General features: G+C 35.4%; 1 long non-coding RNA gene across 1 annotated transcript in view; it reads left to right on the top strand.

Moving 5' to 3' along the window:
• The window catches only part of LOC141453728 (uncharacterized), a 34,374-nt gene extending 19,495 nt beyond the window's left edge, over positions 1–14,879 (top strand). The window contains exon 4 of the long non-coding RNA XR_012458147.1: positions 14,074–14,879. This is a non-coding gene — a long non-coding RNA (uncharacterized lncRNA). The remainder of the gene's footprint in view (positions 1–14,073) is intronic.
• Positions 14,880–15,602: the final 723 nt, after the last annotated feature.

The raw sequence follows: 15,602 nt of genomic DNA, 5'->3' as shown, positions 1-15,602 counted from the left end.
ACATCTAAAGCTCTTAACATTTGATTTTTCTTAGAAAAATCACTCGGAAAACGACTTATTTCCCGATATTAAGAGAAATATTAGCTTTACTGCCTTGGCAATATTTTTGGTAGAAAGGGGATGAAAAAATACATAAAAATGACCTATCGCGTGCTCTTTTTTCTCTTTGATAACAAGTTAAAAAATTAAAATATTATTAATAAATACCAGATTTTGAAATGGCCTAGCACCTTTTAATTTAAAAGACGAGTTGTTTTTTATTTGACCGATTCCTCGCCAATATTAATTCGAAAAAAGGTTATGTTAAGGTTATATTAGTAGCAGAGCGTTCAGAGAAATAAAGCGCTCCTTTTGAGAGCGATCTGGCAGCGCTCTTGTCTGCTGAATGCGCCCATTGTTAACATGATGCACATAGAAATGTTTATAATTTTGCATTCCACTGTTTTCTTTAAATTAAATAAATATGTTCATAATTATATCAGTTATGAATTTTATAACATTTTCGAATCACAAAGAATGTACCATCTAGATCAGAGGTTCCCAATCTTTTTCGGTTTGCGGTTCCTTAAATAATCGGATTTTTTTCCGCGGCGCCCTTAATACATAAGATTTTTTTTTATAAATTTTTGACTTTCTTGAAAAATTGGAAAACTTTCCTTTTCAAAAGCGATTACCCATTTACCAGCGAAAAATTAAAAACAGATACTATTTTCCTTGAGATAATATAAAATATCTAATTTCACCTGTTTCGGTAATATCCATATCGAGACGGGACAACCACCATTAGGTTAGGTTAGTTGAAACAATAAATTAAACACGAATTTTAAATTCACAAACAATTTATTGAACGTCCATTGATGATTAACATTATTAAAAATAATTAATGGGATGGAGGGAAGGGATTAGCTATGCGGTTAGCGTACTGGACTCCCACGCGGAGGTCCCGGGTTCGAATCCAGCTGCTGACCCTTAGATTTTCTCTTCCTAGGAGCTTCTTACAGCTCACTGTCCGGTGATGGACAGTGTTGTCTGTAACGAGATAACACTGTCCGGAGGCCGGCAGTGCACTGGAAAAAGCTCCGGGCGCTAATGACCTCAGCTGTTGATGCGCCAAAAAAAAAAAAAAAAAAATTAATGGGATGGATGGGCTTGATGTTCACTACACAACTTCTCAAATCACGGAATAAAATTGAATATAAAATTCGAGAAGTGGAAATTCCAAGAAAATTGCCGAATTGTTTAATTGAATATTTCGCGGCGCCCTTATGACGGCACCGCGGCGCCTTTGGGTGCATTCAGCAGACAAGAGCGCTACCAGATCGCTACCAAAGGGAGCGCTTTATTTCTCTGAACGCTCTGCTACTAATACAACCTAAACGTAACCTCACGCGCATCGTGCATCCTTCCCGGGTCCCGGCACACTAATAAATACAGTAAAAGCTCCTTATTCGCGCTTCCTTCATTCGCGTTTCCACTATTCGCGGATTAAAAAAATGCGACCCAATTCCTATATTCCCGGATATTCGCGGAAGTACACTATGATAATAAAAGGATTCCAATAGGTATCCAACCCAATATCCTTTGTAAGTGCCGTCAAATGGACTAATAAAAAAAGTAAAATAGATCTTATTACAACTTTGCCTAAAGTATGTTGTTAAATGATATCGCCGAGGACTTTGACATAAGCCGCCTTCGCCGCGATCGGTGTTTTTGAGAATGTAAACGCACAGAATGAAAGCAATTGTTTGTGATCCAGCAATAGATAAAATGGAAGTGGCGTTATCATTATGGATGGAAGACCGCATCCAAAAAAGGGTGCCCCTGAGTGGTCCAATGGTCCGGGAGAAGGCAAAGTATCTTTACGCTCATTTTAAAGAACCTGATGGTAGTTGTAGTGGCAAGTTCAAACTTTGACTGCAAACAAAAGCTTTTAAAAACTGCCAAGCAAGAGAAAATTACAAAATTCTTCAAACCATTGCCTAAGCCTTAAGATAATTAATCAAAAAGTTCAAAAACTTCAATTAAATTGATTTTTTTATATATTAGTTTTTTTTTATCTTGTCAGCTAGGAACGTATCCCCTATAATCCCATATAAATTACCATTCCGTATTCACGGTTTCTGTATTCGCGGCATATTTATGGAACATATACCCCGCGAATAAAGAGCTTTTACTGTATATCAATAATCTCCTTAACAAAAATACAGTTTAAAAAGTTAAGTGTAAGGGTTGATTAAACGCCAAAAGGAATACAAATCAGTAAGTACCCATCATTTCTTTAATACTTCATTCATATCATTTAAGTCATTTTAATGCACTAACTTTTCCTTCATATTTTTTAGAATTTATTAGATGTTACAGACCCTTAGGCTGGCCAGTTCATTCATAATATTTTTTTGTTATAATTATGATAAAATGTACGTATATTAATATTAAACTGATGTTTAATTTTACCTTTAACTTAAAAAATATTAAATGTTTGCCTTTACCTTGAAATATAATCGCATGAAATTGTCCTTTGAAATTGACGAAACCTTTTTTCGAATTGTTTAGTGAAAATCAATTATTATAAATTGTATCTGTTCAATTGTAATTACCAAAATTCCCGTGTAAGTCCCGCTATATCTGTATATATATACCTGCTCCTCCATTTCTGGCTCTTAGTTTCTGTAACTCAACTAACCCGCATATCCACGTAAGTTTCAATAATTATAAAGAATTTATTGTATTTTACTGTTTATTTTTAAATTACTGATTTTTATTGTTTTTTCTATGTTACTGACTCTGTAAATTGTTTTGTATTTGTAATATCCAGGCCCTGAAGAGGACAATATATTTGTCGAAACGTTGGCAAAGAGACGAGTTGTTTTATTTGACCGATTCCTCGCAAATCTTCCATCTTAAGTATAAAAAATAATAAAAGTATGATATAAGATAATTAAAAAAAATAAAATGTATAAAGTAAAGAAACCTATGTATGTAAAAAATCTAGATGTTTTATTTGTCGGATGTCGTTATTAAAACTGTCCGGCTAGGACAGCTGTGTTAGGGTTGATCGTCATAAACTGCACAAGAAAGAGTAACGTTCTAAAACACCCAAATTTGACAATTTTTTCTCTCTATTTGTATAAAAGATAAAATTTCCTTTTTTTTTTATATATAATATAGGGCAAATCCTCGTTTAAAAACATCTTAGATTAATTAAATTTAAAGAAAAAAGTTGTCAAAAATCAGGAAAAACAGCTTTTTCCAAAATTGTTCTTCTTACCTTTTTTGTAAACAACGTAGCGCCTAAACGCGTGAACCAATTTTCATGAATGAGGTGTCATTCGATTCGGGATTTAATGTAGATTTGCCTTTTGGGGGTATCACAAAGCAGTACATGCAACAGAAGAGAAGTTATCCCCCATTTCTGGAAGGCCCCCTTCGCTCTTGAACAATAACTGTGTAAATCTTATCCTGATTTTGATAAAATTTGGCAGGATGATGGGGACAATTCATAGAACTAAAAAATAAAAATAAAAATTTACCCAAAAGGTCAATAATCTCCTTGACAAAAACTTACAGTTTAAATAGTTAAGTATTAGGGGTTGATTAAACGTCAAAAGGTACACAAATCAGCTAGTACCTATCATTTCATCAACACTTCAGCTCGTAATTTCAGTCATTCTGAAACGTAAAGTCATTTTTACTTCCTACTGCTGCACTAAACTTGCACTTAAATCAGATCTCCAAAAAAAAAAATGCATTTTGGTCTTTGCATTTTTTAAAAATAATTAATTTATTATTATTATTATTTTAAAAAAAAACGAGTGCAGAAGTAGTTTAATAACTTCTACGAGGGTCGTTTGAAAAGTCCGTGCAAAGTCAGAGAGATAGCACCACTGGCGCGTATCGAGGTTATGTTTAGTTAGTAGCATCTCTAGGAAGAACACACACCAAGTTTCAGCCAGATCGGTCTACTTCTATGTGTTTGGCATTCGTTTGAATCGAGGAAGTCGAGTGATTTTCAAAAAATGGACGAAAAAGAATTTCGTGTGTTGATTAAACACTACTTTATGAAAGGCAAAACGCCTCAGGAGACTAAAGAGAAGCTTGATAAACATTATGGTGACTCTGCACCTTCGATTAGAACAGTTTATAAGTGGTTTCAAAATTTTCGGAGTGGCCATATGGGCACAAGTGACGCTGAACGTTCTGGACGCCCTGTTGAGGTTACTACTCCAGAAATCATTGATAAAATCCATGATATGGTGATGGATGACAGAAGAGTGAAGATGCGTGAGATTGCTAGTGCTGTGGGCATCTCGAATGAACGGGTACATAATATTTTGCATCAACATTTGGACATGATAAAGCTATCCGCAAGATGGGTGCCGCGATTGCTCACGTTTGACCAAAAACGAAATCGTGTGAAGTGTTGCAAGGACGGTTTGCAGCTGTTCCAGAAGAATCCGCAGGACTTTAAGCGTCGTTTCGTCACTGTGGATGAAACATGGATACATCACTACACTCCTGAGCCCAAAGAACAATCTAAACAATGGGTTACCAAGGGGGAATCTGCGCCAAAAAAGGCGAAGACCGTTCCTTCGGCCGGAAAGATTATGGCGACTGTCTTTTGGGATTCGCAAGGAATAATCCTCATCGACTATCTGGAAAAGGGTAAAACTATTACAGTTGCATATTATTCATCGTTATTGGACCGTTTGAAAACCGAGCTGCAAGAAAAACGCCCACGATTGGCCCACAAAAAAGTCCTTTTCCATCACGACAACGCACCAGCTCACACCTCAGCAGTTGTGGTCGCAAAATTAATGAAAATAGGGTTCCAACTCGTTTCACATCCCCCCTATTCTCCAGACTTGGCTCCCTCGGACTACTATTTGTTCCCCAATATGAAGAAATGGCTGGCGGGAAAAAGATTTTATTCAAACGAGGAGGTGATTGCAGAAACGAATGGCTATTTTTCAGACTTGGACAAATCCTATTATTCGGAAGGGATCAACAAACTAGAGCAGCGTTGGACGAAGTGTATAAGCCTAAAAGGAGACTATGTTGAAAAATAAAAAAGGTTTACCCCAAAAAATTAAGTAGTTTTTATTTTTGCAAGGACTTTTCAAACGACCCTCGTATTTACAGTCAATGTAAGTTAAATGGGTGTTACACTTAACTGAACAAATATTTTGTAGATGAAAATGGCCAGCATAAGAGTCTGTGACATCTACTAAATTCTAAACAGTATTAATGCAAATTTAAAGCAGTAAAATTACTTAAATGATACCAATTGTAATAAAATGTCAAACAGACGCTTTTTCGAACGTTTCTATGTAACTGAAATTACCAACTGAAGTATGAATGAAATGTTGGGTACTTTGCTGATATATGTACCTTTCCGTTTAATCAATCCTTATATGTAATTTTTTAAACTATAAGTTTTTGTTTAAAAAGATTTTACTCTGTGATGATCAATACTTGGTTAAAGAGTCTTTCAGAGTGCGTTAAGAGTCGGAGTGGGAATTTCATAATTATTTATTTAATTACCCTTGGGCATGCTACTGTTCTTTACCAAAGGAAAGATTTGTTCATTTCAAACCTGGTTTGAGTTTTTATTTCCTTGGACTGCTTAATTATTTTTGGCCAAAATAATTAAGCCATAAAAAGATTACATCCGGCTAATCTTTGAATTGAACCATCTAGCGAATAGCAAACAAAAATAAGCGTTTAGTGTGTTGATCAACATTTCCTAATAAAATATCCGGTTGTGCAGCGATCTTGGCCTTCAGTGGCTGCTTGGCAGTCATTCATAATTAGTTTGATCTCTACTTCTGAGATATCCCTGAGAAGATTTAGCGTACTCGCGCGAAGCCTTGGAAACAAATCTCCAACCGCAACACTTTCCATTACAATGGCTCTTTTAATTGTTACTGATGGTGTAAATCCATCAATTAAATTTGTGAAGAACCAAATTCTTTGTTTAAGGAGAAGGGAAAACAACTAATACGTATTTAATTCTTGAAGAAAAACGAAAAGGAATTGCAATGTTCAGCTTTTACTGGTTTAATGCAAGCTGAACGAGTCTTTATTACTGCAAGAAGAAGCATCAATGGTCGATTCTATTTAACTGGCAGAAATAGAAGTATAATAATCAGAATAATAATCTGAATCAGTATAATAATATTTGAAATCTCATAAGTTTTTTGAATGGGCAATCTCGAAAACAAAAATTGCTAGCACTGAGATATCAAAATCTATTAGCATTCGGCGTTTTGCAATGAAATCCGTTAAGTGCTCTGTTTTTAAGTATTTATTAAGAGTACATGGAGACGTCCCGCTAAATTACGTTCTAGACGACATACTATGTACATCTGCTATATAATTGCGATTAGATTAGTGCAAGTGACTACCATACTGACATAAAAAAATAAATACTTTAGACATGGAATTGCTTATTATATTTATTTGTGCACATATTCTTAGAAATAATGTTTTAACGAAGTGATTATATTGTACGAGGTGTGGCTATTAAATAACGAGACAGATGCTGCTACAGAAAAACTATGCATGCGCTAAATCCTAGCAACCGACAGCTGTGCCACGTAAAGCCTTCTCTTTCGATTGCAGCGTCTCACGTGTTTGTAGAGAAATCTATCTGACCGAACCTTCGTTTGGGTAAGAGGTGTTAGTTTCGTTTTGCCGAAAACATGATACTACACATGTAGTTGAGCAACGAATTGTCGTGAAATTTCACATGAAACTGGGTAAAACCTCTACTGAAACTTATCTTTTATTAAAAGAAGTTTATGGCAATGAATGTTTATCACGTGTGCGAGTTTTTGAGAGGTTCAAGCGTTTCCAAGATGGCCGAGAAGATGACAGAGATGATGACTGCCCCGGTCGCCCTACCACACCCAAAACGGATGAAAAAATCGATTTTAATTAATCAACATTACTACCGTGAGGTGCTTGCTCAACTCCGTGAAAGAGTAAGGAAAAATCGACCCGATTGGTGAAAGAACAAGTCATAGGTTCTCCATCAAGACAACGCGCCGGCTCAAACTGCATTGTCTGTCAAGTCGTTTCTAGCCAAGTACAACATCCCATGGTTTTAGGCCATCCGCCTTATTCGCCTGACCTGGCCCCATGTAACGTTTATCTGTTTCCCAAAGTCAAATCTGCATTAAAAGGAACACGATTTCAGTCCGTTGAAGCTGTTTGAAAGAAAAAGCGGCACGCGTCATGCAGGAGCTGACAGAAAAAGACTTCTAGTACTGTTTCGAACAATGGTAAATTCGCATGGAGCGTTTTAGGGATAGGGAAGTGGTGTATATTGAAGGTCTAAATATGTATAAATTTAAAATAAAATATTTTACAGCAATAGTCTCGTTATTTAATAGCCACACCTCGTATACTACATAACAGGTAGTTTCGAAATGAAGAATTATGGACTGAAACAAAATCCCCTAACGAAAAAATTTTTGGATACGCTTCTACCTAAAAATATACACCTTTCGAAATACTTTTTGAATAGTATTTTATTTTCATTACAAGACAGTAGAATTCTCTTTTGTTGTTCAGCATCCCAGTTAGCGAAATGAGAAGGAATTTTAAATAAAAAATAAGAAGATGTATCCATGAATAAGGTGGTACAAAGGCGAAAGTCAGCACAACGAGAAGAGATGAAGAAGAGGAAGATACAAAACAAAAACAAAAATAAAATAGGAATAAAAAAAATTCAGCTCTGTCTGGGGTAAGGTAGTTGGTTCGCCTCCACCTTGACTCCTCGCTCAATTATGAGACACGGCCCACTGTGCAATAACCTTCCCAAGTTTTGGAGTAAAGAGTGGGGATAAGGACCCCCAATCCTTTGGCCAGACTTTCAAAGAGTTTGTTATACCAGTTTCTTACATTGTATACTAACCTTGAATTAGTGCTTGCCCATTTTGCCTAAATTATAATAGCCGGAGGATGTTGCAGGCTCAAGTCTCATGACTCCATCTCTCCTCCGAAAATATTTTATTTTGTGCTCATTTTAAATACAGAAACTTCTATGCTGTTCCTCTCAGCTGACTAGACAATGATTACTGTACACTTGAAAACAGAGATATAAAGATACAATCTAGTTTTATAAACAGATGAATCATCAAATTATATCTTAAAGTTGATTGTTTACTGTTGGTTATGTTCCCATCATTCATACATCAGTTGTGATAAAAGTTTTTGAATTAATCGTTGATATAGCGTGTTCAAAAATGCAGGTTCGGCCATTTAAGAGTCGTGGTGGGTGCAATGCCTCCATGATCGAGGTGGCCACAAGAAGAGATGAATTATAATGCAAATGGCAATAAAACAACGATTATAACTGCATATTTTCTCCTCTCTCTCTCTCTCTCAAAAAAAAAAAAAAAAAGAAATAAAATTAAATAAAAATTAAAAATAAATAATGAATTGGAAATTTTAGAAAACCATTTATATTTTAAGCTTAAATCATTATGTGAATCTGGATGGAAAGTGAAAAAGTCTAGTTTACTTTGTGAATCATCTTTCCGAATTAGGCAGCTTACGCAACGTTTCATATAAACACCTTTTGCAAAAACAGAAGTAGATCAGAATTTAGATCAATCATATTTATTAAATTTTTTTTATGTTTTCCGACTAATTTACTAATTAAAATAAGAAAAAAAACATAAAGAAAAATTGAACTAATTTTAAATACAGGGTGTCCAAAGCTACATGGATAACGACTTTTTCTCTGAAACTAAGATAGCTAGAAAAGAACTAGAAAATACGTGTTCCCTTAGTTTTTTGTTAGAAATCCAAATTTACTTTGCAAATTTTGTTCGGTGCTTCAAGAAGCGAGATACAGGCACCAACTTCATTTTTTCAAATGGGAAGGTGCGGTTTTTATTTCAGAAATAGATTCCTCTATTTTTTTAAAGAAAAATTTACTTGAACGGTTTTTTTCTGTGAGCGATATTTTACAAGTTATGAATGAAAACATGATTCTTATTATAAACGTCAAAATGATAATATATTAACGGTTTTTTGATTAAATAAGAAGAAAAGTACTATTTTATTATAAATCTTACTCCTCATTAATATTACAGATCATTAGAGATGCATAGACATGCACTTTCCTGTCAATTGCCCTTACTGCCAAAGAAATAGATATTTTAATTTATTTGCTATTCACAATCTACAAAGAATAAAATGTAATAAGTGAATACGATAAAAGAACACTTCATGACTGGATCAGATTGAGGAGAGAAGCTGCCCACTGCGGCAACACTCCCGCTGGAGTTTCCTGTACTATTGAAGCTGGTCACGAGGCCAACAGCGTTTCAATCGTCGTGGAGGACGATCTGGAATCGTTTTAGAGGCAAGATTTTGAACAATAGGATTTGTAAAGAATGGAAGAGAGTCAAAGAATTTTCTTTATTTAGATTTAGATTCGTCAGTTACGTATGAGATCTTGAGGTTGTTATGGAGGGTGGAGTTAGAGATATAAAATGGAGAATTCGTAATCTGACAGAGTATTTTGGATTGGAAGGACTGGATCTTTTGTGAATTAGAAAGTTTGGCTGAACCCCACAGTTCGAGTCCGTAAGTCCAGATCGGTTTAAGTACGCTGTTGTATATTAATGGCAGCTTAGATTGTCTGCCAATTAGTCGCAGTAGTAATTTGTTTCGTCGGTTGAGTTCAAGTCTTTTCAGAAATTTTAAATATAAATCTCATTAAAAATGAAACTAATTTAATCGATTTCATTAAAAATAAAAGTATAAATCAAATTAAATTAGTAAACCTTATTACAAATAAACAAATAATTCATAAATAACAAAAGGAAAGGGATTAGCTGTACGGTATTGGATTCCCACGCGGAGATCCCGGGTTCGAATCCAGCAGCTGGCTCTTTAGATTTTCTCTTCCTAGGAACTTCTTACAGCTCACTGTCCGGTGATGGTCACAGTGTTATCGGTAAACAGAAAACACTGTCCAGAGCCGGCAGTGCACTATAAAAAGCTCTGGGCGCCAACAACCTCAGATGTTGTCGCGCCTTTAAATCATTAAAATAAAAAAAAAAAATGACAAAATAAGTAGAAGAGTTTTACAAAGGTTGTAAAGCAATTATGAATAAAAACAGCTTCTTGAATTATCAATAATTTTTAAGGAAAAGATTGTATACAATTTTTTAATTATTAAACAGTTAAACAAAGTGGTTTGAAAATAATTAAAATTGCGCATCACAGATTAGCTTCCCATTGTGTGCCAAAAAATTTCTTGACTATTGTATCTGTTAGATGGTTAGTAAGAACAAGAAACTGGTGTTTACCTTTACAGTTACCTCTTTCGCAGACAATGTGCTCAATTGTCACTCTTATATTGGCAAGTGTCCTTAAATGCTCCTTAATTGGTTTTGTTGCAAGAGAATCTCTTTGAGAGTAATAATATGTGTTAGTTAAATATTTTATGTGGTTAGAGTGCTTTTTTGCAGGGAAGAGATTAGCTATGCGGTTAGCGTATTAGATTCCCACGCGGAGGGCCCGGGTTCGAATCCAACTGCTGGTCTTTAAATTTTCTCTTCCTAGGAGCTTCATACAGCTCACTGTCCAGTAGTGGAAAGTGTTATCTGTAAAAAAAGAGTGTAATTCTCAATTTCTGTGACAATTCCTTCCTAGATTTATGTGAGTTATGTTGTCCTCCACAGATAGACAAACCGACACTCTCTCACCTATACATACCCAGTAGTGTAGGCAAAGTATGCAAAAGATAAACATCAAGAGTGATAGTATGGTGAACCTTTTGGCGCTTAAAAAGAATCATAATAATCATTGTCCACTGGTGGAGTCCTTAAGAAGGATAATGCATGCAATTTCGGAAGAAAAGGTGGTCACGTTTTTCTATCTCATTGGTGATGGGCCACGTAGGAATAGTTAGGAAATGAAGATGTTAGAATCGACTGGCAATGGAAGTTTTCTTGGATGAGGGTAGTGAGAGGTCATACTACCAACTCCTGGAAGAAGCTCTGCTGAAATGGGGTCATAGTGCCAAGATTGGGTCCCACACGAAGAAGTTATAGACAGATACAGACTGTCAGCCTATTTGAAGTAGAGTTTCAAGTAAACCCAAACATTTTGGTGGAAATGGTCGTATAAGATCATACTTCAAAAGGTTCCATATGATAATGGACGGTTTTACACTCGTAGGATGAGTCAAAGCCTCCTGTTGTTCTTCTGGTCCTATAGTATACTATAGTGTTAGGATGTAGGCGAACACCAAGACCTCATTTCGACATATTTATACCGAGAATTATACCACTTTATTGAAAACATAGATTTAAACACACAGAAATTATTGCCGCATAGTTCAGGAAAAAAAAAGACTTTGCAAAGATATTAGGTAGGATTCTTCTGCAAAAAGACAATCCACGATCCACTTTTCCTGTGGATACGATCCACACGCCAAGCAATTTTACATTAATAGGCTATAATTTGAACGAAGAACAGTAATATTGAAGGAACATTTCATTTTTTTACTTCTGAAAAATTTAGATGTTCACATGAAACCGCGATTCAATCTACATATTAGATTATATAGTTAAATTTAAACATTCTGACCATCACAGTCTCAGAAAACACATTAAACTATTTAATTGTGAAAAAGTAATTATAGGAATAAATCCATATTTTTTTAAATTTGACTACCCTCACACAAGACTTAAAAGAACAGAACTAAACAGACGTTATCGACTACTTAAAAGACTCTTAGACGATAGATCAAAACTCTCTCTGGACAACAAAAGATTGATTTATACTTCTATTTTGAAACCCATCTGGGCGTATGGAATAGAGTTGTGGGGTTCAACCAAAGGATTCAATCTCTTCAATCTAAAATACTTCGAACTATTATAAACGCTCCATTTTATGTCTCCAGCCTGACTATACACACTGACCTTAACATTCCTCTTATCACCGAAGTTGCTAAAACTAGATACAGAAAACTCCACTTCAGCCTGCAATCTCATATAAATCCTCTAGCTCAAAATCTTTCTTCAAAAACTCTTCCTGATAACCCGACAAGACGTCTTAAAAGACAGTGGTCTCGTGATCTCCTCTCAAGTGAAGAGAGTGACTAAACGTGTAATATTTGGGAGTGTTACCACTGGGTAACTTCTCCACTCGTTACATATCATTTGTTACTCGGTTATCACTTTTACTTATAGCGCTAACGTTGTGATTATAGCACAAATAAACGCAAAAAAAAAATTGACCAGTTTTCTGAAATTAAAAATAGATTACAGGTGCTACTAGGGTAATGGCCTATTATTATGGGTGGGCAGCCAAATTTATGGCCTCTTACAAAGCTTGTTGGTAGCCAAGCGATTAAAAGCGACGCCTGCAAAGCTAATATGTACTATGTGGTGATGAGATCGATTCCGCCGGGTGTAGGCGTTGCATTTTATTTAATGGTTAATAAAAGGAATTTATGTCGAAGTATGTTTGATATACGCTTCCGTTCACTAAGCAGTTGTTGCGATATAAAGCACGCGTCTGAACGAGCTTTGTTTATTTGCATATCTGGTCCGTCGGAAATCAGTTTGAAACTCGAAGGAGGAGTACATCTATCTTTGCGGCAATCACGAACCAATCTGTGATTTGGGAAAAACTGCTACCAACAAACTATTATTATACAGTTATTCGTGAAACCAGATAAAGTTTACCGCTTAAATTGTAAAGAAAATTGGTTACTTTTTTTGAGTTAGAATTTCTCACTAAGTTTAATGAACTCGTCATGCTTAAAATAAAAAAAACTTCCCAATACAAACGGATGTCCATTTTAAAAAGCACTTGTATCAAATTGAGTGAACTGAAAACATTTAAGAAGCTCCACGCATTATCTTTCGACAAGGTATACTTGAAAGTGGTAAAACAAAGAAAGGCGCATGAATTTAATGGTAATTACCTGGATAATTAAGTCCAATTAATGCGGGAAGGAAGTGTATATAGATTGGAATGGGAGTAGAAACGATGGTCAGGGAAGTGGTAAGAGAAACGTACAGAGGATCCCACTTAGTGTGTCCGAGAAGAGTAGGGAGAGACACTGAACTGGAGTAGGGGTAGAAGATTGGTTAGGTACCATGGAGCATGTGGAAGACGAACTTAGCGGAGCAACTGTGTAACAGAGGGCAGACACTAAAAAAGTGGATGTACCGTCCTCAAAGGCGCCTCCTCTTCTTAACTCAGGACTTTCAACTCGAGTTGCTCCGACAGCTTCAACCGTGTTTCTTCCTTAACTTCTATTACTTCAACCCATCCCTTTCTGCTTCGCATTTCTTGTCTTACGCAATCGTTGGGTACCTTTTTTGTTTTAATTAAAAAAATCTTTCTCTTAGCTCACAATTCTCTTCAAATTCCGAACATTTACGTCAAATGTAATTTTCACAAACTTCATACAGTTTTTGTAACCGTAAATTACATTGAAATGTAACCTTACAGGAATGCGCGTGCACCAACCCTTTCATCAGAACTGCCATAAAACAGGAGTCGGCAACCTATTTTAAGTAGAGAGCCATTTCTCCTTAAATAATTTTAATAAATCTTACCAAGAGCCGTAAGGATGATAGATGTAAACAACTCTGTAGATCATTTGTATTCGCAGATTATTATTATATGATATTCAATAACATTTAAATGTTTTATATATTTATTTTCACATATTGCAAAGTAAATTAACAAATAAATAATAACGTATCGAATGAAAAGAGGCAGTCTTACAATACAAATAAAGTATGTACTTTATTTTGATATTGTATAATTAATTCCATTCAATTTCGAACCTATCACATTTAAAATTATTTTTGAAAAAATATCTTTAATAAATGGAATTTTCATTTGTTTCAATAAAATTGAAATATACAATTTATTTTGGGCAGGCTGAAGGGCCACACAATTTGGATAGAAGAGCCGCGGGTTGCCGACCCCTGTCCTAAAAGAAAAAAAAGAACATTTTCTTAAAAAAGATTTATGAATAGTATTATCTCTGTAAATGTAGTTCACACATATACATGTTGGTTCTAGACAGGAGTTTCATGGGATATTCAGAAGCAGATATCTGGATGCAAGAAAGATTGAGCAGCATTAAAGATTGAAACTAGAAAGCTGGGAAGCGATAGAGGGGATCCAACTTAACTGGAAGAAGATAAAGTATCTTCCGTAGATAGTTAGACGGCTTTCGAGGCAATTAATCCAGCTGGGACTCTAAGCTGGTAGCAGAATGCAAGACTCGTCTGGATCATCTTCCAGAGAAGAATGGTTAGACCCTTTTGGATCTCTTGGCGTATAGGAGATTGAGGGATTGAAGGTAATTATCTATTAAAATTGGAATGAACTTCTAACCGGAAACCTTTTGTGGGTTTCATGTTAAAAGTGGGCCACAAATTTTAGTCTTCAACTTGAGCGTCCATTCAACGTAAAACAAAGAAAAACGAGGATGTAATTGATAAAGCCAGCAGGACAGACTCAATCAGTTAAGCGTGGAATTTAGTTAAAAAAAAAAAAAAAAAAAAAACAGTACGTGGAATTAAAATCAGACTATGGACATGTATACACGTCGAACGCAGGGCAAAAAACAACCAAAAGTTTACAACGTCATAATAGTCACTGCAAGCACTTTTTTTTTGCAATTTCATGGGCTTGAGATTACCAGAGCATTCTGTGCTCATTCAAAATCTTGTACCGCTTCACGTATGCATTGCGCTAGTTAACTAGGGAAGCAAGAGCTTTTACAAGGAAGAAAAGAGCTTTGAATTCTGTGCAACATGAAATCATGCTCGTACTGAGGTCTGAATCTCTATCTAAAAGGTAAAAACGGCATTGCACAAAGGTTGAGAGCTGCGTAATTCCCAATCTCTAATGCGGAGACCAAACATGTACCAACCACTTATCATTGGCTGACTCCCAACGCAGTTCTATTGGTAAGATAAAGGGAACATGCCATTAAATAATATTCTTATTGTATTTTATTAAAATTTCGAGTTTTCATAGTTAATGGCAATTTTATATTTTTCCCAACGAGTATACACGTCGAACGCACCGTAACAGAAATTTGGTTTGATGTGTATACACGTCAAACACGCTTAACTGGTTAAAAGAGTGACCAGTACCTAACCTAACTGTAGAACAATTATTTGTAAGAAAAGAGCCCAATTAAAATGCTCGCCTTTAATAATAGTTAAAATTTAAAAGTGATAACTTTATCTGAATCTCAAAATAGCACATCTTATTCATACAATCTGAAGGCTCTGTAATTCCAAGATTCTTCCTGTTAAAGAACTAGTAGTAATCTTTCTTTCTTCGTTCTCCTTCGGTGAACACCTTGATTATACCACCGGTAAAGTCTATAGAATGTTTGGATTAGAAATACTTCAAATTTCGCCAGTATTATCTCCTTAAGATACCGTAGTTTGATAAGCTAGCACTTAGAAATGGCTACTTTAGTCTGATGCACTTAGTCTGATCTCCTCGCTGCTGCATCCATAAAGGAAATTTAAAACAAGTTCCTTAAATTGATCCCTTTTACAAAAATCTTATAGATCTCCCTCAATGGA

The sequence above is a fragment of the Rhodnius prolixus genome, unplaced genomic scaffold, assembly GCF_049639745.1.
Source record: "Rhodnius prolixus isolate KJV_2025 unplaced genomic scaffold, Rpr scaffold_3, whole genome shotgun sequence".
NCBI classification, from domain to species: Eukaryota; Metazoa; Arthropoda; class Insecta; order Hemiptera; family Reduviidae; genus Rhodnius; species Rhodnius prolixus.
This window is presented reverse-complemented; position numbering and strand designations above follow the sequence as displayed.